We start from the raw sequence: 8,447 nt of genomic DNA on the forward strand, positions 1-8,447 counted from the left end.
TTGAATTCCTGCTTTTTTTATATATTTTTTTTAAAAACCTACTGTTTCTAAACCTCAATATGTAACAATTATGTAGCACCAAAAAATGAAGATCAAATAAAAATATACACCCACAAGATTATATATGGGCTAATAAGGGCTGAAGTTGGGCCTCAGTTTAGAGCTACGTTTGGGTTGGTTACATATCTGTACTAACCTTAATCTATTGAAAAAGGCCTAATGCCTCACGTATAGTCAGCCCCTAAACAAATGTCGCTCGAACGTCCTCTACTAGACCAATTACATTACACCCTCCACCCAAGTGAATCATCAATATTTAATTTTCTCGAAACGTAATACTTGGATCCTCAACAAGCTTCTCCAAACAGGAATCGGAGCCGCCAGCAATGACACAGGGATATGGCCATTCTATAAAATAGTGTCTAACGGCATTTAGCACATGTTGGCAAAAGTCATAGACGGTAAAATATTCTTCAGGGTCCATTATATGATAATCCCTTAAAAGTGGTGTGGCACCACCCCGAAGACTCTTCCTTGGTGACACCGTTAGTTAGCATGTGCACCCCTTTGAAAACTGGGATCTTATCCGGGTTGATGAGTTCTCCATGAAAATGAGAAGCAAGGTGAATTGAAAGTTTAGATTTCCGGTTGCTGCTGCACCCATCATGAAAATACCCTTGGTTCTTGTTCTTTTCGTGTTGAGCAAAGCCAATGGTATTCGTAGTTTTTCACTGCCATAAGAGTTGAAGAAGGTTGATATAAATAAACAAAGCTTCAAAAAAATTAGAAAAAACAAATCACATGACATTTCTTGTTTTCATTTAACTTGCATATAAAAGTACTATGGATTTTGTGTATTTCAATTACTCTTTTGCTTATACATTTCTTGACTATTTAACTGGATATGATAAAAATGATGATAATAACTATGAACAAATGTTAATAACTAAATCTATTGTTGTTTAAAATATTCAGCGTAAAAACAAAATGAAAATTCAAGCATATGCCTAGGCCTATATATTATGATTTTGAAACCCATTTCTTTAGAAGAATCATAGACTTCTAATAGGCAGCAAATTCTTTATAGGACATGAAATTATAACAAACAGAGTTACTAATTAGAAAAAGTGTTTGTGGCGTGCCATACCAGTTGTCACGATTGTGCATCTTGAGAAAGATTTTACTGTCCATGACTTTTGCCAACATATGATAAAAACCATCATCCACAATATTTCGAAGAATAGACACATCCCAGTCATGACTGCCATGGCAGATCAAATTCTAATTTAGAAAAACAAAATGCGGGAGAACCTAATACTGAAATTCGAGAATATTTGATGGCTACTTCATTTGAGAATTGTTGATCTCGTTGAAGAAGTTCGAGGGATGTTTGTTTTCAAGGCTGAATGTACTCGAGGAATTAGGGATGCTATCAGGCTTCAGATGAGAAAACTGAGAGTAATATAAAGGTTGATGATACTACGAAAAAACAATATGCTCATTGATGCTGTTGAAGATATTAAAATTCACACTCAATTGATTCTCAACTTCAAAAGATCCGACGCCTAACGAATGAGCTTGGATCGAAAATGCATGGAATAGATGCAACATCCATGCATGATCAGAAATATCTGAAAAAAGCTAAGGATGCATGGAAGGAGGAGGTGCAAAAGAAAAGTCTAGGAATGGTGGGTGAATTTCTGATGTAGAAATGAACAATTTCTCCGATATATATATAATAAGTCCGTGCATGTCATAGCATGCGCATGAAATTGTTTTTTAAAGAAGTAAATCTGCCACTATGAAAAAGAAATAAACGTCCATACACGATTAATTTCAATTAATAATAAATAGGTTTGCAATATATGCGGTTGTTAATTAGAATAAGGGAAAAGTTATTTTTCTCTCATTTTATTTATTAAATTTAAGGAGCTATATATGTCCCTTGTAATTACATAAAAAAAGAAAAGCAAAGTTAATTTCATGCATTTTCCAATTAATCTTCATCTTTTTTCTTCAAATTTTAAAGTTATACGTTTTAGCAAACAGTTGCAATTTTAAGAACAAAGAGATTGAATGTTTAATCCCCCATAAAACCAACAAAGTTAACTCTTGGAATGCATAATTGATCCTTTGTACTTATCCAACTATAGAATTCCCAATAATTGATCCATTTGTTTGCATCCATTTTGTTCTTTTTGAATAAACAAGACATGATCAACTAGAAATATTAGGCTCGTATTCTTAATATTAATTTTTAGTTTATTTTTCGTTCTTGAATTATTACAAAATTCCAATTGATTTTGTCATTAAACAACATGGAGGCAAATTTGTCAATAAATCTTCTGTATGGATTATTAAGAATCATATTCTATATACGATTTATTACCAAAAAAATAAAATCTATAAATGACTATCTTTTATTTGACCTAAAATTCTGATAAATTTCGAGTAAGTCTTTAAATTACTTTCCAATTTATAAAATATATAAAATGTTTTTCCAAATAATTTACCAAAATCACCGAAATATCATATAATTGCTTGAATCTACCAAATATTTGGATTCTATATCCAGCAGATATATAACCGAAAAATTATTAGTTTTTTTTTAATGTGGTATTTAAATAATTATACATTACATACATGTTTTTAATAATATGGCATACTAAAATCTCTTATTACCGTTTGTGAAATTAAAATTTTATATTAATAATATATCAAATATTAACTCATTACTAAAAGAGAATTTATCAAATACATCCAAAGTAAAATTTTTTTTATTCTGCAAGCGAGATTAAAAGAGTAACACATACATCTTAAAGTATATTTAAAATAAAAATGTGACATGTATTAATATCTTAACACCACTTGTTGAATTCAAAATTTAGATTAAAATGTATCAAATACTAACTCTTACTGAAATGTAAAGTTTAATTCAACTCTTACGGTATTTATTATTTTGAATATAAAATTTCATGCTAATTTCGTTTAGAGGTATTCATGAGCCAGGCCAAATCAAGTTTAGGCTGAGTTTATAATTGGTATTAAAAGTTTGTATGCTTGCTCTATCTTGATCCAACCCGAAATTTTGAATCTCAAAATTTTTTAAAGTCCAGCTCAAATTAAAAAATAAATCTCAAGCCCACCAATTAAATTTAATTTATATAATAAAATATTAAAAAAATAATTAAATTAAGTTTAATGAGATTATATTCAATTCACTTATATATATAAAATAAAAATAAAAATTATATATGTAAATAAAAAATAAAGATAATATAAAAGTAAGAATTAAGTTTAATAAAATATATATAATTTTTATTTTTAATTTTTATAGATATGTGAATTAATTTATATATAATTCACATATATATATAAATTAATTTATATCTAATTTACACATATATAAATAAAAATTTTATATATTTGTGAATTCAAACCAAAACAAATCGGGTTTGAGCTTTAAATTTTTTGTTCAAGACTCAACCTAAAATTTAAATGAGTTTAAAAATTATGTCTAAACTTGTTCAATAAATTTTAATTTTTTGTCAAAATCCTTCAAAATTTAGACGGATCTTTGAGTTTGAGCAAGTAGCTTGGTCCTTGAATAGGTGTGGAGTAACTTAATTTTGAAATTAAGATTAAATGCATTCTATTTTGAAAGAAATATTTCAAAATGGTCATATATATATATTTGTATTCTCATAATGGTCCAATTAAACTCATACTTTTTTGTTTAAAGTTACATTAATAATTAAACTCATAATCAAATATTTTATTAATATAATTAACTAAATAATTAAACTTACACACAGTAAAACTTGAACATAGAACTTTAAGATTTTAGGACCTTCTCCTTATCACTAGACCAAGGTCTTATCGGCAACTCATAACTAAGCATACCTTATTTGTTCAAAACATAAAGAAACTAAGTAGTATATGTAACCACATGATCAATTATTGGTATTTTTATAGTTGGTAAGTAAAAAGGATAATTATACATTTCAAGAGTAACTTGTTTTTTTTTTTTTTCTTTACGGGGATTAAACACTCAATCACTTTCTTCTTAAAATTGCAACTGTTGGTTAAAACATCAAAACTAATTTAAAATTAAAGAAAATGGAAGATTATTGGGGAAATTACATGAAATTAACCCTTTTTTTAAAGGTAAATAAAAACTATTGCAGTTTTGCATGGCAATTCACATTTGAGGCAAATTTTGATTAGGCAATTAGAAGGGACATTGTTGCTCCTTCAAATATTTCATAAATGAAACGAGAAAATTCAGTTTTCCCTTGTTGAAGTTAACGCTCAAGTATATTGCGAACTTATTTATTATTAATTGAAATTAATTATGCATGTATACTTATTTTTTATTGGCGTTTTTACTTTCTTTAAAAACAATTTCATGTTCATAGTATGACGGTCGCAAACTTATTATATATAAAGGAGAAATCGTTTATTTCTAGGTCCGAAATCCACACACTATTCCAGACATTTTTGTTCAACACCAGCTCCTTCCGTGCATCGTCAGCTTGTTTTCACTTTTCCACTTCTAGTCTTTGATTTCTCCTTCCATAAACTCTGCACAAGATATATATATATAGTGAAGTAAACATATGGTGAAGTATTTGTTATAACGTCTAGATCCGTAGACCTATTGCTAGATATTGGCTTGAAGAGTCGTCATCAATCTTTTTTGTTTAGGTGCGATTGGCCACCTGATTGAATTTGTCTATTTTTAAAGAAAAATCTTAAGTTTGACTTTGGTATATTTGTAAGGTAGATTTAATGTCTGCGAAATCAGAACTAGGTCCGGGAGTGCGGTTACACGTGAAAAAGGTTATAGCACCTCCATAACGTCCATCGAAAGATGGTTTCAGCTCGATTTTGTGTTATCCATTAGCCTTAAAAACTTTATCAAGCAGTTAATTATTGAAAATTATTCTTTGACTCAAATACTTTTGGCAGAAAATTAAAAAATTCTCTCACCTCAAGAGTATGTAAGAAAATTATTGTTTCTTTCGCAGAGACTCCGTCATCAGATTATTTGACATTTTTTTTAAAAGGGAAAGAAAAAATGAATAACGCTTTAAGCTTTTGATGGAAGTCTTTTTATCTTATTGTTTTATAAAAAAAAAAAACCTCATGCTTTTATTCAAGGAAAATTGATACTTTCAACTTTTCTTTAAAACATTTTGACATTTCTATTTTTTTGGAGAATTGATACTTTCAACTTTTTCTCAAAAATATTTTTTTAAAAAAATTCATTTTTAAAGAAAATTTTAGCTTTTCCTCAAAAAAATCCTTTTTTAAAAATTTTATTTCAAGAAAAATTGATACTTTCAACTTTTCTTTAAAATATTTCTTTTTTGATGATTTTATCTTGAAGAAAATTTAATATTTTCAACTTTTCCTCAAAGATATATATTTTTTTTTTTATTCTAAAAAAAAATTGATACTTTTAACTTTTCCTTAAAAACGCTTTTTGAAAATTTTATTTTTAAGAAAAATTGATACTTTCAACTTTTCCTCAAGATATTTTTTAGAATTGAAAATTTTATTTTCGAGAAAATTGATACTTTCAACTTTTCCTCAAAAATGTTTTTAAAAATTTCGTTTTTAAGGAAAATTGACACTTTTAATTTTTTCTCAAAATATTTTTTATAATTGAAATTTTTATTTTTAAGAAAAATTGATACTTTCAACTTTTTCTCAAGAATATTTCTTTTTTTTTTGCAAATTTTATTTTAAGAAAAATTGATACCTTCAACTTTTCCTTAAAAAAATTTTTTTAGAATTTTTATTTAGGAAAAATCATTGAAGATTTAAGTATGTTTAATTAAATAAAATCGGTTGGAATGGCTTGGAGGTGGCTCAACTTGATGGCTCAGCAACGGCTAGGTGAAAGGGTTGACAGGTCCGTATGCAGTGGGTCAGGTTGGATCTTGACAAAACACGTGGATCTTATCACTTTCAGCTTCCTGAAACGTCATCGTTTTTAGCTGATATAAAAGGCTTGAAATTTTATTTTTTCCTCAGATGGTTTTTTCTCTTCCTCTCTCTACCCTTTTGCCTCTCTCTTTAGGTGATTTTTAATTGTCGTTTTCTGTCAACTGTTGCTGAAAAGTTCATCGATTTCTAGGTTTTATCACCGAAAATTGGATTTTTTTACCAAAAATATGCTAAAAAACTTAAATTTTCGTCAAAAAATTCATCGAATTCTGGAAATTTCCAGAAAATTTCCAAAAAAATGCAAAAAATCCCAAAAAAAAATTAATTTCCCAATCGAAACACTGACTTTTCAGAAACTTTCTATTGCAAACTCACTCCAAAATCTTTAATTCTGATTGCCTCTTATTTTTCACCGCCTTTTCCCTGTGTTATTTGTTATGTGATTGCTGTGGTTTATATAGGGCTAGTTCCAGATTGAATGGAGGTTTTAAAATCAAAATCCCTCTACTTAATATGTTATCCTTAGTTTAAAATGGGATCTTTTTATCCAGTTTTGAAATTCAAGTCTTGATAGAGTTTCACTAGAACTGAAACTCTACCCTTACTTATTATTATTTTTTATTCCTATCGAGAAAATAGATTTGGGAAGTGGGTATCTACAGTTACTCCTCTTTGAACAATTTTTATGAAACAAAAATTATGCAAAGATGTAGACACCCATCACGACCTTATTTGAAAGACAACACTTTGACATAGATTGGATGAGTCTGAAATGGAATGACCCGAAAATGGATTCGACATAAGCCAAAATCCAATATAAAATAACCCAAACTAAATCGTAATATAAAATGAATAACTATGACTGAACTAAATAAAGATCTAGCATAGGTCGAAATCCAAAACAAAATGACCTGGATTGAATCGAAGTTTGAAATAAACAACTTGGACTGAATCAAAGAAGGATCTAGCATAGGTTGAAATCTAAAAATAAAATGACTTGGATTGAACCAAAGTCTGAAATAAATAAGTTGGACTGAGCTGAAGAAGAATCTAGCATAGGTCGAAACCCAAAAATAAAATGACCTGGATTGAACCGAAGTTTGAAATACACAATTTGGATTGAGCTGAAGAATGATCTGGCATAAGTCAAAATCCAAAACAAAATGACTTGGACTGAATCAAAGTCTGAAATGAATAATTTAGACTAAGAAAGATTTGACAAAAGTCAAAAAAAGATTTGGCATAGGTCAAAATCTGAAAATAGAATGACTTTGATTGAACCGAAGCTCAAAATGAATAATCTAGACTATTAGTGCAAGTTGTATTCGAAACAACTGCCATTTCATTCTTGACAACTTCAATCATTTGTGGGGTCTGAACACCTCATTGTAAAAGCAAATGACATGTACACCTGAAGTGTTATGAAATGCCAATTTCCTGAAATGCCTACATGAAATGTTGAGAGATATTAGGCCTATCTAATTATGGTAAAAATATCCTGAAGCTCTTTACTATTCTCATTTTTGCTTCAGTGATAAACCCTTTAACTTCTAAACATATTTGGTTAAGGAATCAAACTATCATTGTATTTTAGCTTCGGCCAAACCGAGATCAATATTTCACTAAGTTTCCATTGCTCTCATTTTGCTTACCTATGCTGCTCTTGGCTTTCCAAAGTAATGAAGAGAATTTTCATATCATTGTTTATTCATTCATTATCATTTCGATAAAACGACAAATGTAAAGCAAATGCACATTTCTTTTGACCTAGGTAAAAAGGTAAAAAAAAAAGAAATGAAAAAAATAAAAAAGGTCAATGTTGACATCAAAAAAGAATGGATTTTATTGATTGAATGGGACTGAGTTACAAAGATGGGCTAAAGTGGGTTGTCAAATAATCGTGATTAAAGTAACCTAGATTTCTTTTCCCAAAACCATCCACCTAGAATTCTTGATCTTGTTGACTTTATCAAATCACACTTGCTCCTTGTGCCATGAAAGTAATATCTTAAACCTCTATGCTGCCTTTTCGGACCTTCAACTTAGATATGCTCAAATTGCTCGTTGTGGAATTTTTAATTCGACCCTTCCCTTTTTGAAACTCAAACCAACTTTTACGGGTTTTCAATTTGAGCTCTTTTTTTTTGTTAAAAAAAATACTTCTTCACGGTGTCTGAATTTATTGGATTGGGTAAATCTTCTTCATCTATTTTTGTCAGGATTAAAGCTCCTTCTGAGAACGCCTTCTTGACAACATACGGATCTTTCCAATTTGGAGTCTATTTTCTTCTATTGTCATGTTGACTTAAGAGAATTATTTTCAGAACCAACTCCCCCTTATGAAAACATCGAGGTCAAATTTTTCTATCATGCGCCTGTATCATTCTTTTTTGGTATAACTGCCTATGACATAGTGCTGTCAATCTTTTTTTCTCAATAAAATTTAATTGCTCGTAACGTTTTTGAATTTATTCAGCTTCTTCCAAATCAAC

This window comes from Durio zibethinus, chromosome 2 (genome assembly GCF_047325235.1).
Source record: "Durio zibethinus cultivar Kanyao isolate XHJ-2024 chromosome 2, ASM4732523v1, whole genome shotgun sequence".
In the NCBI taxonomy this organism is placed as follows: Eukaryota; Viridiplantae; Streptophyta; class Magnoliopsida; order Malvales; family Malvaceae; genus Durio; species Durio zibethinus.